The following is a 20,192-nucleotide window of genomic DNA, read 5'->3' as shown; positions in this document are numbered from 1 at the left end:
TTAATGTACTATTTATCAGGAAACGAAAGAGCTGGAGTCCAAGAGCTGGTCTGATTTCAGTTCAGAGAGGTCAGGGGACTTGGACATAAGTGAGTGGATGGCCAACCTGCACGGCTGGTGAGGAATGACCAGAGATCAGAGAAACTCTCTCTCATTTGGTCACCGTGAAAAATGCCCCCGAATCATGGTGAGAAGCCTAAGCAGAGGCTTGGCCAGTAGGCACCGAGTATAATCCAGGTGACATTGGCAGTGGCCCCCATGGCGGTGCGCTCTTACAGCGTGGAGTTGTCAGTAACAGTGTCAGGAAAACAAGCTGAGCTACAGACAGGCAAGAGCATCACTGCGCACCCAGCAGTCCTACGTTGTTGGTCCCTGTTTCCAGCGTCGGGCCCTGAGGGCAGCGTCGCCCCGGGACTCCGTGCACGCCCTGCACTGTCCGGATGAGGAGCAAGATGACTGGTTTGGGGCTGCAGGTAAGTGGCTGACAAACAACTGTTTTCTGTGAGCTGAGAAAGATGAGCGGACGAGGACGCAAGTTTTGCCTAGGTCAGGGAGAATTGTTAAGGGAAGGCTCTCTACCAACCTACCTCCAAGAAATTGGAGCAACGTTACAGTTACAGTGTTTTATCTCGACCTGAAGTGAACTAAGGTCAGCCCTCTGATGCTAATTCGATATCTGGCTGAGGCTCCTTGGAAGCCCAGGTGTCCTGCACCATGTGATTAGGATTGAGTGGATGGATGCCACACACCTGGAACCTTGGTGCCATCTTCCTTTGCCTTAGTGATTATGTTCACCCTCTTCTTTCTTTTGCATGCTTTAAGTCTCCTTAGAGAGTTGAGTCAGCTGAGTAAAAGTAATGCTTGATTATTTCTTTTATTTTTTATTGATTCTAGAGAGAGGGGGAGAGAGAGAGAAACATCGATGAGAGAGAACATGGATTGGCCGCCTCCTGCATGCCCCCCACTGGAGATTTGGCCCACAACCTGGGCATGTGCCCTGACCAGGAATCAAACCAGCGACCTCTTAGTGCAGGGTCGACGCTCAACCACTGAGCCACACCAGCCGGGCGATGCTTGATGATTTCATAGTGCATGTAGGGAAAGCGGTAACTCCACCAGCCAATTACTCCTTTTAAAAAGAGACTTGGAACTCTGGCTGGTTTGGCTCAGTGGTTAGAGTGTCCACATGAGGACTGAAGGGTCACGGGTTTGAATCCAGTCAAGGGCACATACCTGGGTTGCAAGTTTGATCTCCGGCCTCAGTCGGGTCATGCGGGTGGCGGCCAGTCAGTGTGTCTATCTCACATCAGTGTTTCTCTCTCCCTCCCCTCCATTCTCTAAAATAAATCAGTAGAAAACATCCTCGGGTGAGGATTAATAACAACAACAAAAAAGACTTTGAAATGGGTTTTCACAGTATGTAGCCCATTCTACAGCTGGTAAAGCAGAGGCATCAGAAGGGAGAACCGCCCTGGCCGGTTTGGCTCAGTGGTTAGAGCGTCGGCCTGCGGTACAGAGAGACCCGGGTTCGGTTCCCGCTAAGGGCACGTACCTCGGTTGCAGTTTGTCCCCGGCCCTGGTTGGTCGTGTGGGTGGCAGCCACTCGATGTGTCCCTTCACGTCGATGTTTCCCTCTCTCTCTCTCTTCCTCTCTCTCCCTCCCACTCTATCTGTACAAAAAATGGAAAAATGTCCTCGGGTGAGGATAAAAAAAAAAAAAGAAGGGAGAACCGCTGTCTCGGTACCTGCCTAGTGGGTCATGGGGGCTGGAAGGAGGCTCTAGGTCTTCCCAGTTCTACACCATCCAGGCAGAATGGGCACCCATTGCCCTGGGTTTTTGTTTTTCTGAGAACGGAGTTTAGAACCCAGTAGAAATTATGTTTTGTTAATAAGCTCACTGAAGGATTTTTTCACATCGATTTTTAATTCCTTTGATCTGCGTCTGGAGAAGTTCTGGGCTTCACACTCCATTCCCTCTGTCACTCGGGGCCAGGGGACAACCTTCAGCCCAGTGCTTTGGAGCCACCCTGCCTTGAGAAGGCTTGTTCCGCCCGGGTGGCCTTAGTGCCCAATGGCCAACCCTGCCCACTGCACGGAAACAATAGATAACTGCCTGAGCTGGCACTGCCCTGGTATGTGGGTGCGGTCAGGAAGCTTTGGGCCAAACTATGCCGACTTGCTGTCTCAGGATCAGCACTTCCTGAAAGCCAGAGAAGAGATGAGGGCAGTGGGCACCCAAGCCTTCCTCCTGGGAGATGGGCAGGGTCTGCAGCACAGGGTGCTCATTCACCAGAAGTCGCAGGAGGAAGTCAAAGAGGAGGAGGGAGAAGGATGCTTCTACAAATCCTGTCTCCGTGGAAATGAGACGTTGTCCACAAGATTATGGCCCAATACCAACCTGAGCCAGCCCCGAACACGTTGGCCACCACCTGCTGTGGGTTGGGCAGAGATGGTGCAAGCCTGGCAGAGGTTGAGTAGCCAGTGCTGTGCCAAAGGCTTGATGTGGCAGGAGGTGACAGGGCAAGTGCTGGAGTGTGCCGTTTGGGCGCCGGCTGTCTGAGCTGTCAGAACTGGTCCTGGAGAAAGGCACAGCCCTTGGGTATACTTTGGTAGGAGGCATTTTTCCTCTGTGAAAACAGCTGCCTCTCCCTTCGGGCTTCCTCCCTGACTGTACCTGCCAGAGGGCAAGGTCAAGGGCAGGCAGGAGAACAAGGACGGAGGAATGAGGTGTGGATGGTACACAGGACCATGTTCTAATCCTAGCTCACTAACTTCCTGCATAAACAAAACAAACAACTAACAAAAGAAAAGAAAGAGGAGTGGGGAAAAGGCTGGGAGAAATGCAAACAGACAGACGAGATTCTCGGGAAAACCCTACGTGCGAATGGCTGTGTGTGTACATTTTCTAAAATCCTCACCCAATGATACGCTTTGTATTGATTTTTAGAGAGAGAGAAACATGGACGTGCGAGAGAAACATCTGTCGGTTGACTCTAGCACACACCCTGACTGGGGATTGAACCCGCAACCTGGGTATGTGCCCTGCTGGGAATCAAACCCTCACCCTTTTGGTGTATGGGACAATGCTCCAACCAATGGAGCCATCTGGCCAGGGCCTGTGAGTGACTTTAAAATGGCCTTGGAAAGGGTCCCAATTCACACTGTGTATGAAAAAAACGCCAGCCTTGTTTTCCTATCTAGAAGCCGGGGTCAGAAGCCGGGGTCAGTAACAGTCCCCTCTGAGATGCCCCGAAAGTGAAAGTGGCCATGTTCATAGGGGTTGTGGACATGTGTATTGGCCTTTGTTAAACTGAAGATGATGTGGCCAGAGGAGCTGCGCTAGATTCGGGGTCTCTGGGTGAGCCCTTCCTGCACCCCCGCCTCTCCTCCTGGAGCTGGGGGTTCCGCGGCGTAGTCGTGAGGCCTGTGGTCTGCGGGGGTAGGAGAGTCGGAAGAACCAGAACCTGCCAGCAGTCCCTCTCGCGGTACACGGGCCCTGGGCAGCAGCTCTCCCCATTCCGTTGGTATCTCAGCAATAATTTGGTTGAACAGAGATTTATCAAACACCTACTTCATTCCAGACACCATCTGGCACTGGTGGGGGGCGGGGGGCTTCCCTGTAGCATGCTCAGAACTATGCTCCTCGGGCATTTCCACCTGAAGACTGCAGGTGCATCTTTCCGTGCTGTTCTCCTGGACAGAGGTGCCACCCCAGCACACCACCGCGTTCTTTCTCCAGTACTTCGAGTTCTGAGAGAGGGGGCCCGGGGGAAACCCTGACGTTCAGATGAAAGACTCTCTGGTCCTGTTGCTGGCCAATTTCCTCTCAGGTCAGTCAGGAAAGGCTGATGTAAGGTTTGTCCTTCCTGAACACATTCCTGTGTCATTTGTCTGCACCACCTCCGCACGCCGATCTGCCTCGTCCGGGCGCCTAGGGCGGGTGGAGATGGAGCTACGGTCTGCGTCTGTGAAACAGATTAAACTCCGCCTGCCCCAACCTGCCTGGGCTGCCCTCTCTCTGCTTTGTATTACTCAGAGGAGAAAACTCCATCCACCGAAGCTCCCAGCGAGCAGGAGCCCCGAGAATCGTGACCACGATCTCGTACCAAGGGGGATCCATCTGTCACAGCTGACCAGGCTGCATCCGTCCAGATGCGTGTGCCCCGACCTGGAAAGGGGAGGTGAGTGGAAGGTCAAGAGCAGAGTTCAGCACTCTGGAGAACTCTTTCTGCTTAGGTGCCAGGTCAGAACAGGTCACTGTCCTGTCACAGTTCTTCTAACACATGGCATCTCTGTGGAAACACGCAGCACATTCACTGTGCCTCGCATTTGAGCTGCCTGTATTCACGACCTTCTCCGTCACACTGGGAGCTGCGTGGTTTCAGGCTCCATTCCCATTGCCACACGTGCCTCGCAGTGTAGGCCTCTGTGCTGTTTCCCACATACAGGTCTGTCCTGTATTTGGAGGATTAACCCATGATAAAGCTTTATGTAAACAGATTTGTGCCCTGGCTGGTTTGGCTCAGCGGTTAGAGCATCGGCCTGCGGTCCAGGGAGACCCAGGTTGGGTTCCCGCTAAGGGCACGTACCTCGGTTGCAGTTTGTCCCTGGCCCTGGTTGGTCGTGCAGGTGGAAGCCACTTGATGTGTCCCTTTCACATTGATGTTTCTCTCTCTCTCTCTTCCTCTCTCTCCCTCCCACTCTATCTGAACAAAAAATGGAAAAGTGTCCTCCTCGGGTGAGGATAAAAAAAATAAAATAAACACAGATTTGCTGCATGTCAGCAGCAGGGCAGCTCACTGAAGTCAGGAACCCCCACTCTGAGATGTCGAGGCCTCTTTGTGGTCATTGCTTTAACAGCGGTTCTCAATCTGTGGGTCACGACCCTTTTGGGGGTTGAACGACACTTTCACAGGGGTCGCCTAAGATGTAACAGAAGTGAAATTACGGTTATGAAGTAGCAACAAAAATAATTTTATGGTTGGGGGTCACCACAACATGAGGAACTGTATTAAAGGATCTCGGCATTAGGAAGATTGAGAGCTACTGCTTAGGACCTATGGCATAGCTATTATTTCTTAGAAATTGAAGGGGAAAACATTGTGCTTGACCCACATTCAGTTAACTTTGGTGCCAGTGGTTTTCTGACTAAAAACCTTCTCATCTGAGATGGGACTTGGGAACTGAGAGCATCCTAATCTGTAAATTTTTGTGAGAAATTCTCCCCAAATCTTATTCCTCAAAAAGAGCTCAGAGGAGTAGATACAGTCTATAGCTTATATACACGGTTAGTAGAATTATAGAAGGGAGGATGGGCAAACATTCTTCTCCATGTCACTTTTAACACATCCCACAACTTGGAGAGTTTGAATCTACTGCCATTCATTCTAAGGGTTGAATTTTCAAGATCAGATGATTCAGCACCATGGTCAGAGCCAAGAGAGTAAATTGGGGCCTGAAGTCGATCCTCTCTCTAGGAGCAAATTAAGGAGAATCTTTACCTGAAGAATTCCCCTTCTAAACAACAACAAGATACACTGTGCACCTGTTAGAATGGCCCAAATCCAGAACACTGACAACACCAGATGCTGCCAAGGACATGGAGCAGCAGGATCTCATTCATCGCTGGCAGAATGCAAAATAGTACAGATACTCGGGAAGACAGTTTGGCAGTTTCTTACAAACTAAACATACTCCTACCATATGATCTGCTAATTGAGCTCCTTGCTATTTACACAAAGGAGTTGAAAAGTTATGTCCACGCAAAGACCCACACAAAATGTTTATAGTGGTTTTATTTATAATTGCCCATATTCGGAGGCAACCAAAATGTCTTTCAGTAGCCGAGTGAATAAATAAACCGGGGTGCATACCCACAATGGAATATTATTCAGCACTAAAAAATGAGCTACCAAGTCATGAAATGTCATGGAGGAAACTTAAATGCATGTTAGTGAAAGAAACGAATCTGAAAAGGCTACATATTGTGTGATTCCACCTATATGACATTCTGGAAAAGGCAAAACTACAGAGACACTAAAAAGATCAGTGGTTGCCAAAGGCTAGTGGGGAGGGAGGAGGACCGGGTGGAGTGCAGGGGCTTTTTGGGGCAGTGAAATTACTCTGGACGACATTGTAATGGTGGATACATGTCATTACACATTTGTCCAGACTGGTGGAATGCCCAACACCCAGAGTGAACACTAATGTAAACTACGGACTTTGTGTGCTCATGATGTGTCAATGTAGGTTCACTAATTGTAACAAATATATCACTCTGTTGGTGGATAACAAGAGGCTACGTGTGTGTGTGTGTGTGTGTGTGTGTGTGTGAGGTCAGGGGTGTTTTGGGACATCTCTGAACATTCCTCTCAACTTTTTTGTAAATATAAAACTGCTGTAAATAAATAGTCTCTTTAAAAATAAAAAAAGAATTCTCCTTTCTCCACTCTAATGGCCTTCAAGCCAATGCTCAGGTTAGCCAGAGAAAAGACCCTAGGACCCCCCAACTCCATGCCATGATGGGTACCCCACTGTCTTCAGGTGATGCCTGATCCAGGACCTAAATCCACAACTCTGTGTCTCAATATGAACTTATCCCGTGAACTGTCTTTTTGACTTTGAAGGGAAGTGCTTTCCCCATGTTGACTTTTGGGGTCTGCTGCTCTGTGAAATGAAGAGTCGTGGTATCTCTTAGCTGTGTCACCAAAGTGTCCAGAGCCCTACAAGACGAAGAAGGTAGGAGACGGACCTCAAGGGCCCTGGAGGAAGATCTCCTAGTCCCAGAATCATTCCTATGCCCCTCCCAGCGGCTCTTCCGAGGGGAAAGCTATCCTGTGCACGTACAGACAAACTGAGGATGAGGGAGGCGAGCGGGGCACGGAGCCAGCATCCAGCCAGCATCCCTGAGGGCCAAGTGTGAGCTGGAAACTGCTTCGTCCCATCCTCACCGCGGCCCGGTGCAGACCAGCATTGCTGTCTGGCTCCTTTCGCAAGGACGCGTGCACAGACGTGGGTGCCTGCACGGCGTGGCCAAGGACACCTTTCCTGCTGATACTCTGTACCTCACGTCCCACAGTCCACGCATTCCCGATAGGTACATCGCACCTCGGTTCTCGAACTCAATTCGTTCCAGACAGATGTTCGAGAAGGAATTTGTTCAAAAACCGAGTCATTTTTTCCCATTAGAAATCATGTAAATTGAATTAATCTGTTCTAGACCCCCATATGATTCCCTGTTTTAACCTTTCTTATATACAGTACATGTTTAATATACTGTTTAACCTAGAAAAACTTTAAAAACAAAAAGGACATGAAATGTAAATGAAAATCCGACAAATTGTTTTATGAGCACTTTCACACCCTTAGCAATATCAGCACTCTTTTTTGATGTTAATCCTCACCTGAGGACATTTTTCATTTTTTTTTAGATAGAGTGGGAAGGAGGGAGGGAGGGGGAGAGAGGGAGAGAAAAACACTGATGTGTGAGAGAGACATCAATTGGTTGCCTCCCTCGGAGCTGGGGATCGAACCTGCAACCCTTTGGGTCCACAGGCCAGTGCTCTGGCCACTGAGCCAAACTGGCCAGGACAATATCAGCACTCTTTTTTTTTTTATTTTCTTAAGAATTATATTTTAACTATTCATAATGTATTTTTAATATTTGAATTTTGTTCTCAGTTGTAACCAAAATATTCTTTTTTTACTTCAAAACTTTTTATTTTATTTATTTATTTTTACTTTCTTTAAATTAATTTATTTTTGTTACAGATGTTTCTCCTTTTTCCCCCACTGATTCCCCTCCCCCCCCTCCCCACCCTGTCTCCAGATTTGTTGTCCATTGTTCATGCATACATGCATGTAAGTCCTGTGGTTTATCTCTCCCCTACCACCCCCTCTTCTGGGGATTGTCAGTCTGTACCCCACTTCCACGTCTCTGGGCTACCCCATTCCTCAGACTGTTATGTTCATTATATTTCACAAATAAGTGAGATCATATGATACTTGTCTTTCTCTGTTTGGCTTGTTTCGCTTAGGATAATACTTTCCAGGTCCCTCCATTTCATCTCAAAGGATAAGAGATCTTTCTTTCTTACAGCTGCATAGTACTCCATTGTGTACATGTACCACAGCTTTTTTATCCATTTGTCTACTGATGGACATTTGGGTTGTTTCCAGATCTTAGCTATTGTAAATAGTGCTGCTACAAACATGGGGGTACATATATTCTTTCTGATTGGTGTTTCAGGCTTCTTAGAGTATATTCCTAGAAGTGGGATCACTGGGTCAAATGACAGTTCAATTTTTAATTTTTTGAGGTAACACCATATTGTTTTCCATAGTGGCTGCACCAGTCTGCATTCCCACCAGCAGGGCACTAGAGTCCCCATTTCTCCACACCCTCGCCAACGCTTGTTGCTTGATGATTTGTTGATGGCGGCCATTCTGACAGGTGTGAGGTGACACCTCATAGTCATTTTAATTTGCATCTCTCTGATGATTAGTGATGTTGAGCATTTCTTCATATGTCTCTTAGCCATTTGTATGTCCTGTTTGGAGAGGTGTCTATTTAGGTCCTCTGCCCATTTTTTAATTGGGTTTTTTGTTTTCCTTTTGTTGAGTTGTATGAGCACTCTATATATACAGCACTCTTGATGGCTTGATTATGCTTTAAAATTGTGCTAATTGTCAGTTTCACCATGCTGTACTCGGTAGCCAGATCAGATAACGTGAATACCTCTATCATACTTTCCAAATATTTTTCTTTCTTTTTTTTTTTTATCATCCTTCCCCGAGAACATTTTTCCATTTTTTGTTCAGATTGAGTGGGAGGGAGATAGAGAGAGAGAAACATTGATGTGAAGGAACACATCGAGTGGCTGCCTTCTGCACGACCCCACCAGGGCCGGGGACAAACTGCAACCATGGTACATGCCCTTAGCAGGAACCTAAGCCAGGTCTCTCTGGACTGCAGGCTGACGCTCTAACCGCTGAGCAAAACTGGCCAGGGCCAAATATTTCTTTCTTAAGTTTTATCATTGTTCTCTCAACTTTCCTGTTCACTTTGTTGCTATCACTAACCTTCTTAGGACCCATGGTGACTTACTATACACATTTAATAATAATGAGCAGCAACAAAAGCAAAAAACCATGAAAGTATTCACAGTACAATTTCCTGAGATGTTGACAACGCAAGGTACGTGACTGATCATACAGGTATCGGCATGAAAGTGTTGTCAAGTCGAGAAATTAAGTTTTGTTTGACAACCAAGACATTTTTTTCATAAACAACTTGGCTGAGAACCAAATTGTTCGAGATGGGAGATGTTTGAGAACCGAGGTTTGCCTGTATATGAGTGAAGCTTCACATACACACTGTGTTGTCTTAGATCAAAGGGCACATCCTTCAAGGTTTTGTTTTCTTATTTCAAAAAGTTTAGAATCCAGCAAAGAAGAAAAATCCACCCACTGGTAGTATGAAATGTTCGATGAAATACTTGATAATAGGGTGACTAACTGCTTCTCTGATGTATACTTGAAGAATGCATAAAATTGAAACAAATATTACAAAGTGGCAGGGACACTCACATGCACACCCACCCTTGCTATGTCCCAGTGGGGATACTTGGCAGGTGCAGCTTCCATAATGGTGTTCTTGGGAACAGATCAATCATTACATCCTGTAGCTCAGGACTATGAGTTAGTTAATTACTATTAGTTCAGTGCCTAGGTACTTTCTTCCAGATATCCTTCAAATCCTCCCTTTTAATTCTTTTTGGAAGTTCCAAAACCAGATGGTTCTTTTATGGAGTAGTCTAATTGCCGTGGAATCTAATGTATGTGCTACTTTCACATCCAAATATCCTCTTTCCTGTTTAATTTACAACATTCCCATGACTCATCTTTTAGTTAAGGCACCACACCCTTCTTGGTCCCGCCCGCACATATTACTAAGTGTCCTCAGCTTTGCAAAAAAGAATCCATGAGTTATATTAATAATATGTGACATTTAAAGCGGTTTGTTCTACAAACACAAAACAGTAAATGACACATTCGTTTGTTTAAGTCCCATGTTCTTCTCTCCCATTCTCTGCAACCTATATTTATAAAATGTTCTGTGCTCTTATGGCATGAGGCATGGGTGGAAAACTCATCATTAGACAGCAGGTGCCTAGTTAAATATTTGTTGGTTTTAACATTTTAAATTCTTTTTGAATTAGTACAAATGGACAAAGAAATGAAATCTAGATATGCAATGAGTATGTAAAATGAGCAAAACAATGACAAGGCAATGAAATGTGAAAACTGTACCCATGTTTTTCTGCGAGTGTTTGTGTGCTTTTCAGATTTTTTTCTTGTGATTGATTTCTAGTCTTATTACTACTGTGGTTGGAAAAGATGCTTGGCATGAGTTCAGTATGTTTACATTTATTGAGACTTGTTTTATAGCCTAACATGAGGTCTGTCCTGGAAAATGTTCCATGTGCACTTGAAAAGAGTTTATATTTTGTTGCCTTGAGGTGAAATGCTTTGAAAACATCAATTAAATCCATCTGGTCCAGTGTATTATTTAAGGCTGCTGTTTCCTTGTTGGTTTTCTTTCTGGAAGATCTGCCCATTGATGTCAATGGGGTGTTAAAGTCTTCTACTATGACTGTGTTACTGTTGATCTCTCCCTTTATGTCCATCGACATTTGCTTTATGAATTTAGGTGCCCCTAGGTTGGGTGCATTGTTTACAAGGGTTATAGCCTCTTGTGTTGATCCATTTATCATTATGTAATGTCTTTCTTTGTCTCTTATTATAGGCTTTATTTTAAAGTTTACTTTGTCTGATATCAGTATCACTACTCCTGCTTATTTTCATTTCCATTTGCGTGAAATACCTTTTTTCATTCCTTTACTTTCATTCTATGTGTGTCTTTCAAGCTGAAGTGAGTCTCTTGTAGACAGCGTATATATGGGTCTTGTTTTCTTATCTATTCAGCTACCCTGTCTTTTGATTGGAGCATTTAATTAATTTATTAAAGTGATGATTGATAGGTATGCATTTATTGCTATTTCATTATACATATTTATATTCCTCATTTTTTTAAATGCTCTGATTTTTTTTTTTTTTTTTGCTGCTCTGATTGGGTGTTTTCTGCTACCTTGTTTTCCAAATTGCTGATTCAATCCTCTGCTTCATGTATTCGGCTGCTGATTCCCTCTAGTGTATTCTTTAATTCAGATACTGTATTTTTCTTTTCAGATATTGTATTCTTCATTTCTGACTGTTTTAAATGGTTTCTCTGTACTTTTTTATGCTTACTATCTCTGTTTAAGTTCTCACTGAGTTCATCCATTCTCCTCCTAAATCCTTATAACCATTGTTTTGAACTCTGTATCTAGTAGATTGCTTGCCTCCATTTTATATAGTCCTTTTTCTGGAAATTTCTCCTGTTCTTCCTTTGGGGCATGATTCTGTGTCTCCCCATTTTGGCTGCTTCTCTGTATTTGTCACTGTGTTTTAGATAGATCTGCAATGTCTTCCAGTTTTGATATGTAGTAGGTGTCTTTACAGCTCAGTAGAACAATCTCATGTTTTTTCTGGATAGTAGAAATTTCCGAATAAGCATTCATCCAATTTGATGCTACTATTTTTAAAAAAGCCCTGGTCGATTTGGCTCAGCAGTTAGAGTGTCGGCCTGTGGACCAAAGAGTCACGGGTTTGATTCCAGCCTCAGGCACGTACCTTGGTTGCGGTTCGTCCCTGGCCCTGGTCGGGTTCATGCAGGACGCAACCAATTGAGGTGTCTCTCTCACATCAGTGTTTTTCTCCCTCTCCTTCACTCTCACTCTATCTGAAGATGAATGGAAAAAATATCCTCAGGTAAGGATTAAAAATATATATAGTGTATATAAAATCCACATTCAAATGACTCTTGTGGCAAGTATCTCCCTCCTTCTCTTTTGCCATCCTAACAGAATATCAATTTTGTTCAGAGGATGAGAGAACATATATCTCCAACTACAAGTATCTGCCGTATACACGAGGATGGCCCTGTGACAGTGATGGTCAGTGATGCTAACGAAGTCTTCTAGGTATTTATGTGGAAAGCCCTTGTGTTCCTGAACCAGGTGCTGCTCCCTCTTTCTGCCTTGAGTGTTGATGCAAAGCCTGTCCCTGCAGCAGTCATCTTACAACCACGAGGTGATGAGCATGATAACAATAGCCTACAGACTAAAGATAACAGAAATGTGGTGCGAATCCAGGTCCAGGGCAGCACTATTACCTCCTTTACCAGCCCAGGACTTCTTATTGCTTGAAATAAACATCCACCACACTTACTTAAGCCACTGTTAATGTGGTTCTTGGTTGCTTGCAGCCAAATGCAATAATAATCAATACAACCTTGAACACATCTTAGCTTCTGTTTCTAAATCCTCAAATTAAAGTGATACATTTCTCTTAAATTTAGAGAGAAGCTAAGTAACCACATTCCCTGATTTTGGGTTTAGGCTTTGAAACTCTGCAATAACCTATTGTATTCATGATAATCAACTAGAGATAAATATCAGAGTTCATGTAAAAAAAAAATATATATATATATATATATATACACATATATATAAATAATTACATATCAATGTTTGCTGTGTCTCAGGATGAAAGACAACTATGTAAAAAAAATTAGGTTGGCAAAAATCATTGTCTGATGATACCCGTGTTGGCAAGGTTGTGGGGAAATGGGATCTCACCTACCACTGCTGAGTGGGTGAACCAGTGCAACTAGTTACTTTGGGAAGCAGTTGTCCATGTCTAGTAAAGATGATGAACATGCTCAACGACCCAGAGAGTCTTGCACACATGCCCAAAAGACATGTAGAAGAATGTTTGCTGTGGAGCTGTTTCATAACAATGAAAACCTAGAAATACTCTAGGTGCCCATTGATAGGTGAAGGGATAAAACATTGTGATACAGTCTTATGATATTAAAATGCAAAACCGAGATCTGCAAATCAAAATCAGATGTAGTACTATGCCAATTGAAAGTTGACTGTTAAAATTTCAGGAATTTGCAAGCTAGCTGATAGAGCATGCGTAGCTTAAGATTAGCCATGTGAGCAGTGTTTACAACATGAAAACTGTCAAGAGCCACAGACCATCTTTCTCTCCATTCTCCAACAAGAGCTGGTGGTTAAATATTTACCAGCACGTCACTGGATAGATTTCAAAAACTGTGTTTATTTGTTTTATTTTATTTTATTTTATTTTATTTTTTGATGTTGTTAATCCTCACCTGAGGATATTTTCCCATTGATTTTTAGAGAGTAAGAGGGAGGGAGAGGGGAGGAGAGAGAGACACTGATATGAGAGAGACACATGGACTGGTTGCCTCCTGCACCACTCCCCGACCAGGACCAGGCATCAAACCAGTAACCCAGGTACATGCCCTTGACCTAAATTGAACCCTCGACTCTTTGTTTCATGTGCCAATGCTCTAACCACTGAACCAAATCGGCCAGGGTAGCAGTGTTTATTTTAAAAGGCAAATTGCAGAATGATAACCGTATGGTAGCAAATATTTAAAGCTTAAAACATAAAGAAATGTTAATATATTTATTTTTATCAATAATAAAATGTAGTTAAGGAGGATAAATGCCAAGTTTTTGATAATGATTGGGTGTGGTGAAGGGGAAAGGGGCTTGAACTTTTTATCTGTTACGTTCTATTTTTATTTTAAAATATTGAAAATCACAAAAGAAATATTTTTGCAATTATGGGTGGTAAGTATAAAAATGTTTATTATTCTCTGTTTATTGCTATTAATTGAAATTTCAAGATTGAAAAAGGCCATTCCCTAGGATGGCTGGAATCAAAAGATAGATCGTGAGTACTCAGAATCCTGGTGCGTTGCTGGTGGAGATATAAAATGGTACAGCCGCCCTGGCTGGTTTGGCTCAGCGGTTAGAGTGTCGGCCTGCGGTCCGGAGAGACCCGGGTTCGGTTCCCGCTAAGGGCATGTATCTTGGCTGCAGTTTGTCCCCGGCCCTGGTTGGTTCGTGTGGGTGGCGGCCACTCGATGTGTCCCTTTCACGTCGATGTTTCTCTCTCTTCCTCTCTCTCCTTCCCACTCTATCTGAGTAAAAAATGTCCTCGGGTGAGGATAAAAATAAATAAATAAATAAAAAATAAAATGGTACAGCCACTCTGGAAAATAGTTTGGCAGTTCCTCAAAAAGTTAAATGTAAAGTGGCCATATGACCCAGAAACTCCACTCTGCAGTCTACAGACAAGAAAAATGAGAACACGTATCCTCAGAAAAGGTTGTACGTGAATATTCATGGCAGCATTATTCACATAGCCAAAAAGTGGAACTAACCCAGGCACCATCTGATGAAAGGATACAACACTGCGGTAATCCAAACAATGGAATGATATTCAGCCATAAAAGGAAGTGAAGAACTGTTGTATACTCCGTGGACGAATCTGGACAACACTGTGCTAAGAAAATAAGGCAGACACAAAAGACCACCTGTTGTATGATTCCATTTATATGGACCGAGTACCTGCTTCCAGATGTCGAGATCACTTGCAAATGACCAAAATGAACTCCGCATTTCTCCACACCGTTCAAGGCCGCCCCCACCCTGAGCTGTCTCATGTTTTGTTCACTGTTATGGGCTCAATTGTGCGTACACACACACACACCCCACAAAAATATGTTGGAATCCTAAATTCCAGTACCCCAGAATGTGTCTATTTGGAGATAGAGTCTTTAAAGAGGTAATTACGATAAACTGAGGTCATTGGGGTGACTCAATATGACTGATGTCCTTATAAGAAGAGGAGATTAGGACACAGGCACAGAAGGAGGGCAGTTACCTACAAGCCAAGGAGGGTGGCCTCAGAAGAAAGCAACCCAACTGGCACCTTGATCCCAGACGTCCAGCCTCCAGAGTTGTGAGAAGATACAGTTCTGTTGTTTAAATCTCCAGCCTGCAGTACTTGTACAGCAGCCCCAGCAAGTGCACCCACTCATCATGCTAATTAGATGTTCGGTGTCTCTGCTTGTTAATTTCACGTGGGCACTTGGCTCTGGTTGCCCAGCTGTTTGAGCAAACATCAATCTAGATATTGCTGTGAAGGTATTTTTTAGATGTGATTAACTTTCAAATCAATAGACTCGAGTAAAGCAGATTACCCTCTCTAATGTGGGTGGGCCTCATCCTATCAGTTGACAGCCTTGAGAGAGAAAGAAGGAAATCTGACTCCAGACTGTCTTTGAACCTAACCTACACCATCAACTCACCAGAATGTTCAGCCTGCCTTCCATGCAGATATCAGACTTGCCGGCCCCCACAGTCACATGAGCCAATTCCTTAACCCCCTCCCCCAACACGCACACAGGTACACATACGCACATCCTGTTATGCCGATTCTCTGGAGAACCCTGGCTAACAGTGACTACGGACTGATGTTCTTGCACTTAACTCCTTGTTCTTACACTTGTTTTATGCACACTGTGTGTTTGTTTACTTCTAAATTTGTGAATGAAAGAGCTGATCAAATACTTGCAAATTAATCCATCAGTGTGCTGTTCGTTCGTGTTTAATGATGACATTGAGCTTTGCTAGATGTCAGCAGAGAGCTGGGAGGAATGAAGAGACATCACTCATCCAAACGCCTCACAGTTTCCACCCACGGGGCATTGACAGCCTGTAAATTCCTATAGAGTGAACAATTATGGTCATAATTTTAAAGCTCTTTGTTATGAGCATCCTGCTTTTGCCTTTTGATCCTGTCTAATCTTGTTCCGCCCTGTCATTTACTGCCTCACTTCTTTCTTCAGAAATGGCAAGTTTTCTTTCTGCTCTGTTAGGTACACACACTGAGCTGCTAATCCAGCGCGAAGTCAGCTGCAAAGGCAGAGGATTTGGGCGGGAGGAGAAACAAAGATGTGAGACATGAAAGCATCAGGGGAATCTGGAGTATGTTGGGAGCACCAGCTGCCTGGAGGGTGGGGCTGTGGTGGGGAATGACCCCAGGCTTACCCATAACCTGCAGCCCTCATCTGTGAGACCAGCTGATATAAGGCAGCTGGATGACCTTATAGATCAGGAATTAAAAAGCTGTGGTACATTTACACAATGGAATACTATGCAGCTGTCAAAAAGAAGCATCTCTTACCCTTTGAGACAGTATGGAGGGACCTGGAGAGTATTATGCTAAGTGAAATAAGCCACTCAGAAAAAGACTAATATCACATGATCTCACTTATTTGTGGAATCTAATGAACAAAATGAATTGACCAACAAAATAAGTCCCAAGGCATGAAACAGACTGACATATCTCAAGTGTGGTGGGGGGGTGGTGAGAAGAGAGAAACCAAAGAATTTATATACTTCATAGGCCATGAACACAGACAATAGTATGGTGAAGAGCTGTGGGGGGTGGGGAGGGGGTCAAGGGGGAGAAAACGGGGACAGCTGTAATACTGTCACAATGAATATATATATATATATATATACACACACACACATATTTTTTAATCTGAAAAAAAAATCTTGATCTAAAAAAAGCAGAACTCCAGAGTTGCACTTGTGATGGGTTGCTTGTCACCTTGCCCTAAAAGTCAGCGCCCAGCAGCTTTCCTTCTCTCCACCTGTGAACTTCCCCATCTGCAGAGGCTTCCCGCGGAGCTGGGCCGAACTGGAGACACGCGAGGCCCCTCAGGCCCGAAGAAGTGTGCCATGCGTGGTGGGGCAGCACCAGTGAGGGGCTGCTCTTTGAAATGGAAACCTGGGGCAGCCCGCGAGGCAGACCCCAGAACCGCCTGGGAAGCCTTGCTCCCCACGACACTGAGAAGCGACACTGTCCAGTAGGGGGAGCAGTTCATGTCTGCCCCACCCATTGTGGTAGCATCTCGCCACACGTGGCCACTGGCACTTGAAATGCTGCTAGTGAGACTAGCAGCTGAATTTAAAATGTTACATGATTAAAATGGCAATAGCCATGTGTCTAGTGGCGACCGTATTGGACAACACAGCCACCTGGACTTCCTGATGCCCTGATTGATGTGTCTCTCAGCTACGGTTTGGGAAGGAGTGCCCCAAACAAGTGAACTCGCCGATTCTCTTGCTGCTCCCTGTTCCATATTTAAATTATTAGCAACCTATGCCCAGCCAGTGTGGCTCAGTTTGTTGAGCACTGGTCTGTGAACCCAGAGGTTGCCAGTTCAATTCCCTGTGAGGGCACATGCCCAGGTTGCAGACTGATACCCAGCAGGGGGCATGCAGTAGGCCGCCAGTCGATAATGTTTCTCTCTCGTTGATGTTTCTTTCTCTCTCTGCCTCTCCCTCTTAAAAAAAAATCAATTAAAAAACAAATTATTAGTAATCTGAAGAATTGAGGGGGGCCAATGTGAATGATGGCACCTCCTAGAGACCTAGTGGGGGAGCTTACCTGCCTAGCAGGATCTCATCTGGTAAACAGTGGATAAGAGAGTTTTGCAGGAAACTATTATTTATGTTCACCAAATGTGTGCGAGATAAACCTTTGTCTAGTAGTAACTTTTAACTCAAGAAACAACTAAAACTTAAAAAAAAGAAAAGAAATTTACTTTAATTTTTGGTAGATTTGGAAGAAACATCCCTTCAGCTGTTAGGGAGCTTTCTAAACAGGAGAATATAACATTTGTCAAGCTTGCCTTGGAGAATTTCTGTTCAAATGATTAGACATGAGATGGACTTGGATTGTAGAAATATCTCATATTTGACATGATGGCAGAAGGCTACTGAGCAAGAAAATCGTTGGGCACTTGGTCCCCAGCAAGAGTGTGGACACAGCCCCCTCAGCACACATTCGGAGGGAAGCCTGCTTTGCTGGGAGGTGTCCTGGGCTGAACCGGAAACTCACAAGTTGTGAGGCATTAACTCACTTCCCCTCCTGAATGAGTCGGAGCTACTCAGCCCCAGCGGTCTGTTCTCTCATCTCCATGGCTCGGAAAATGCTTTCTCCAGGTTTCTTAGAGGAAAAGGAGTGTAACCGTTATAAATATTATAAATCATCTTAACAAATGCAAAGTACCCCTCAGTATAAATTAGAACAAAGATGCTACTGATTGATTTCCATTTTGAGGGTGGAATCAAGCATCTGCGTGCGGAAGGGACTGGGACGTGCCATTATAACCGAGTCTTCAAAGAATAAGGGAGCCCTGGCCACTTCAGCTCAGCGGTCAGAGCAGCCCGAGGACCAGTGAGTCTGCGGTCAAGGTCATGTGCCTTGGTTGGTTGAGGTTTGTCCCCAGCCCTGGTTGGGGTCATGCAGGAGGCGGCCACTTGTGTCCCTTTCACATCAATGTTTCTCTCTCTCTCTCTGCCTCTCCCTCCCTCCCACTCTATCTGAACAAAAGTGAAAAAATGTCCTAGGGTGAGGATTAAAAAAAAAAAAAAGGGAATTCACAGAATGGTCTCAAGGTAAGAAAGTACTGTTCGGTCCACGTGCCAGTTGTTAAGGGAACTCTGCAGCCGGAGAGGGCGTGAGGGGCTGTGGCACACCCTGTGACCACCTTTCGATAACAGTTGTGACTTGAGTCATTTCTGAGAAATAAGAAAAACAAATTCTTCTACTTTGACTGCTGGATTCTATTGATCAAGTCCATCTGCTTTTACCCATTGGAAGAAACGGTCCCCCTGAGTCATCAGAGTTAATGTTTTTTTATTTCCTTCTCATTCGTTTTCACTCCATCCTCTGTGTCTACCCTAATTTTTTCTTCTTCCCTCAGAGCTGCTTGAGCACATGGGTACCATCCTTAACCCTAAAAGCAAGAAGGGAATTTCCGTGTTGAGAGAGTAGGGTGCCACATAGTTTACTGTCCAAACTGAGAGGTTAGGGAAGGAAAGGGGACCCTTACACTTATGCTGGGGTAACAAGTATGCACTGATCACCCTAACTAAAGAAAGAAACAAAACATGTAAAGACAGTCAACCTCATTAATCATTGATGCAAAACCAAAATGAGACCATCATACATCCACCAGATTGTCAAAAACAAAAAGTACAGCAATACCTTGATGTTGGTAATGACATGGAAAAATGAGGGCTCTTCTGTTGGGGGTACAACTTACAACCATTTTAAACCACTTGACATGATCTAATAGGACACACATGTATCCTGTAAGTCAGCAGTTTCACACCCACAAGATATGTACTAGAAGATTCATGGAAACATTGTTTATAAAAGCCTAACCCTGGAAACAACACAGGTATACCTCAACAAATATACCTTCTTTCTCCACACACCCATGATGGGCACTTAGGTTGTCTCCATATCTTGGCTACTGTAAATAATAGCTACATTCATCAATATAAATCAACTGTACAATGCTACGTTTATTGAAAGAAGCAAATCCAAATACATATGGTCATTTATAAAGTCAAACCTTAAACAAGGATGCATACTTACATGATAAAACTATAAATAAAAACACGGATATCATTAACCCAAAAGTTAGGGTGGTGGTTAGCTCCTTAGGGAGGGAGGAACATTAAGGAGGGTCATCTAAGGTCTTTGGATTATTTTATTTTTTAGCCTAGGTGATGAATACACAGAGATTTCTTATTATCGCTCATACTTGACTAAGTGTATGTAGTGTTTATTCTTTCTTATTGACATATAACATTATGTAAGTTTAAGATATACATGTTGATTTGATATGTTTGTATATTGCAATATGATCACCACCGTAGAGTTAGCTAATATCTCTATTGTGTTACGTAATTGTCCTCTTTTGTGTATGTGGTGGGAACAATTACAATCTTGTCTCTTAGCAACTTTGAAATGTATAACACAGTATTGTTGACTTTAGTCACTGCGCATTAGACTGCCGGGACTTACTTATCTACTAGTTCCCAGTTTGCACCCTTAAACAGAATATCCCAACTTCCCCATCCTCCCAGTCCCTAATAACCACCACTCTACTCTGTTTTTATAATTTGGCTTTTTTAGATTCCACATGTAAGAGAAATCCTATGATATTTGTCTTTCTCTGACTTATTTAGCATAATGCCCTAGAGGTCCAAGAGTGTCACAAATGACAGAATTTCCTTCTTTCATCATGGCTGAATAATATTCGATTGTATACATGCACCACATCTTCTTTATCCATTGATGGACACTTAGGTTGTCTCCATGTGTTGGCTACTGTA

At 44.1% G+C, this 20,192-nt stretch overlaps 1 pseudogene; it reads left to right on the top strand.

Annotated features, from left to right (window-relative positions):
- Positions 1–258: 258 nt before the first annotated feature.
- The window catches only part of LOC118619702, a 42,774-nt pseudogene continuing 22,840 nt past the window's right edge, over positions 259–20,192 (top strand).

This window comes from Molossus molossus, unplaced genomic scaffold, assembly GCF_014108415.1.
Source record: "Molossus molossus isolate mMolMol1 unplaced genomic scaffold, mMolMol1.p scaffold_m16_p_7, whole genome shotgun sequence".
In the NCBI taxonomy this organism is placed as follows: Eukaryota; Metazoa; Chordata; class Mammalia; order Chiroptera; family Molossidae; genus Molossus; species Molossus molossus.
The sequence above is the reverse complement of the archived record's forward strand: the minus strand, read 5'-3'. Positions and strand labels throughout refer to the sequence as shown.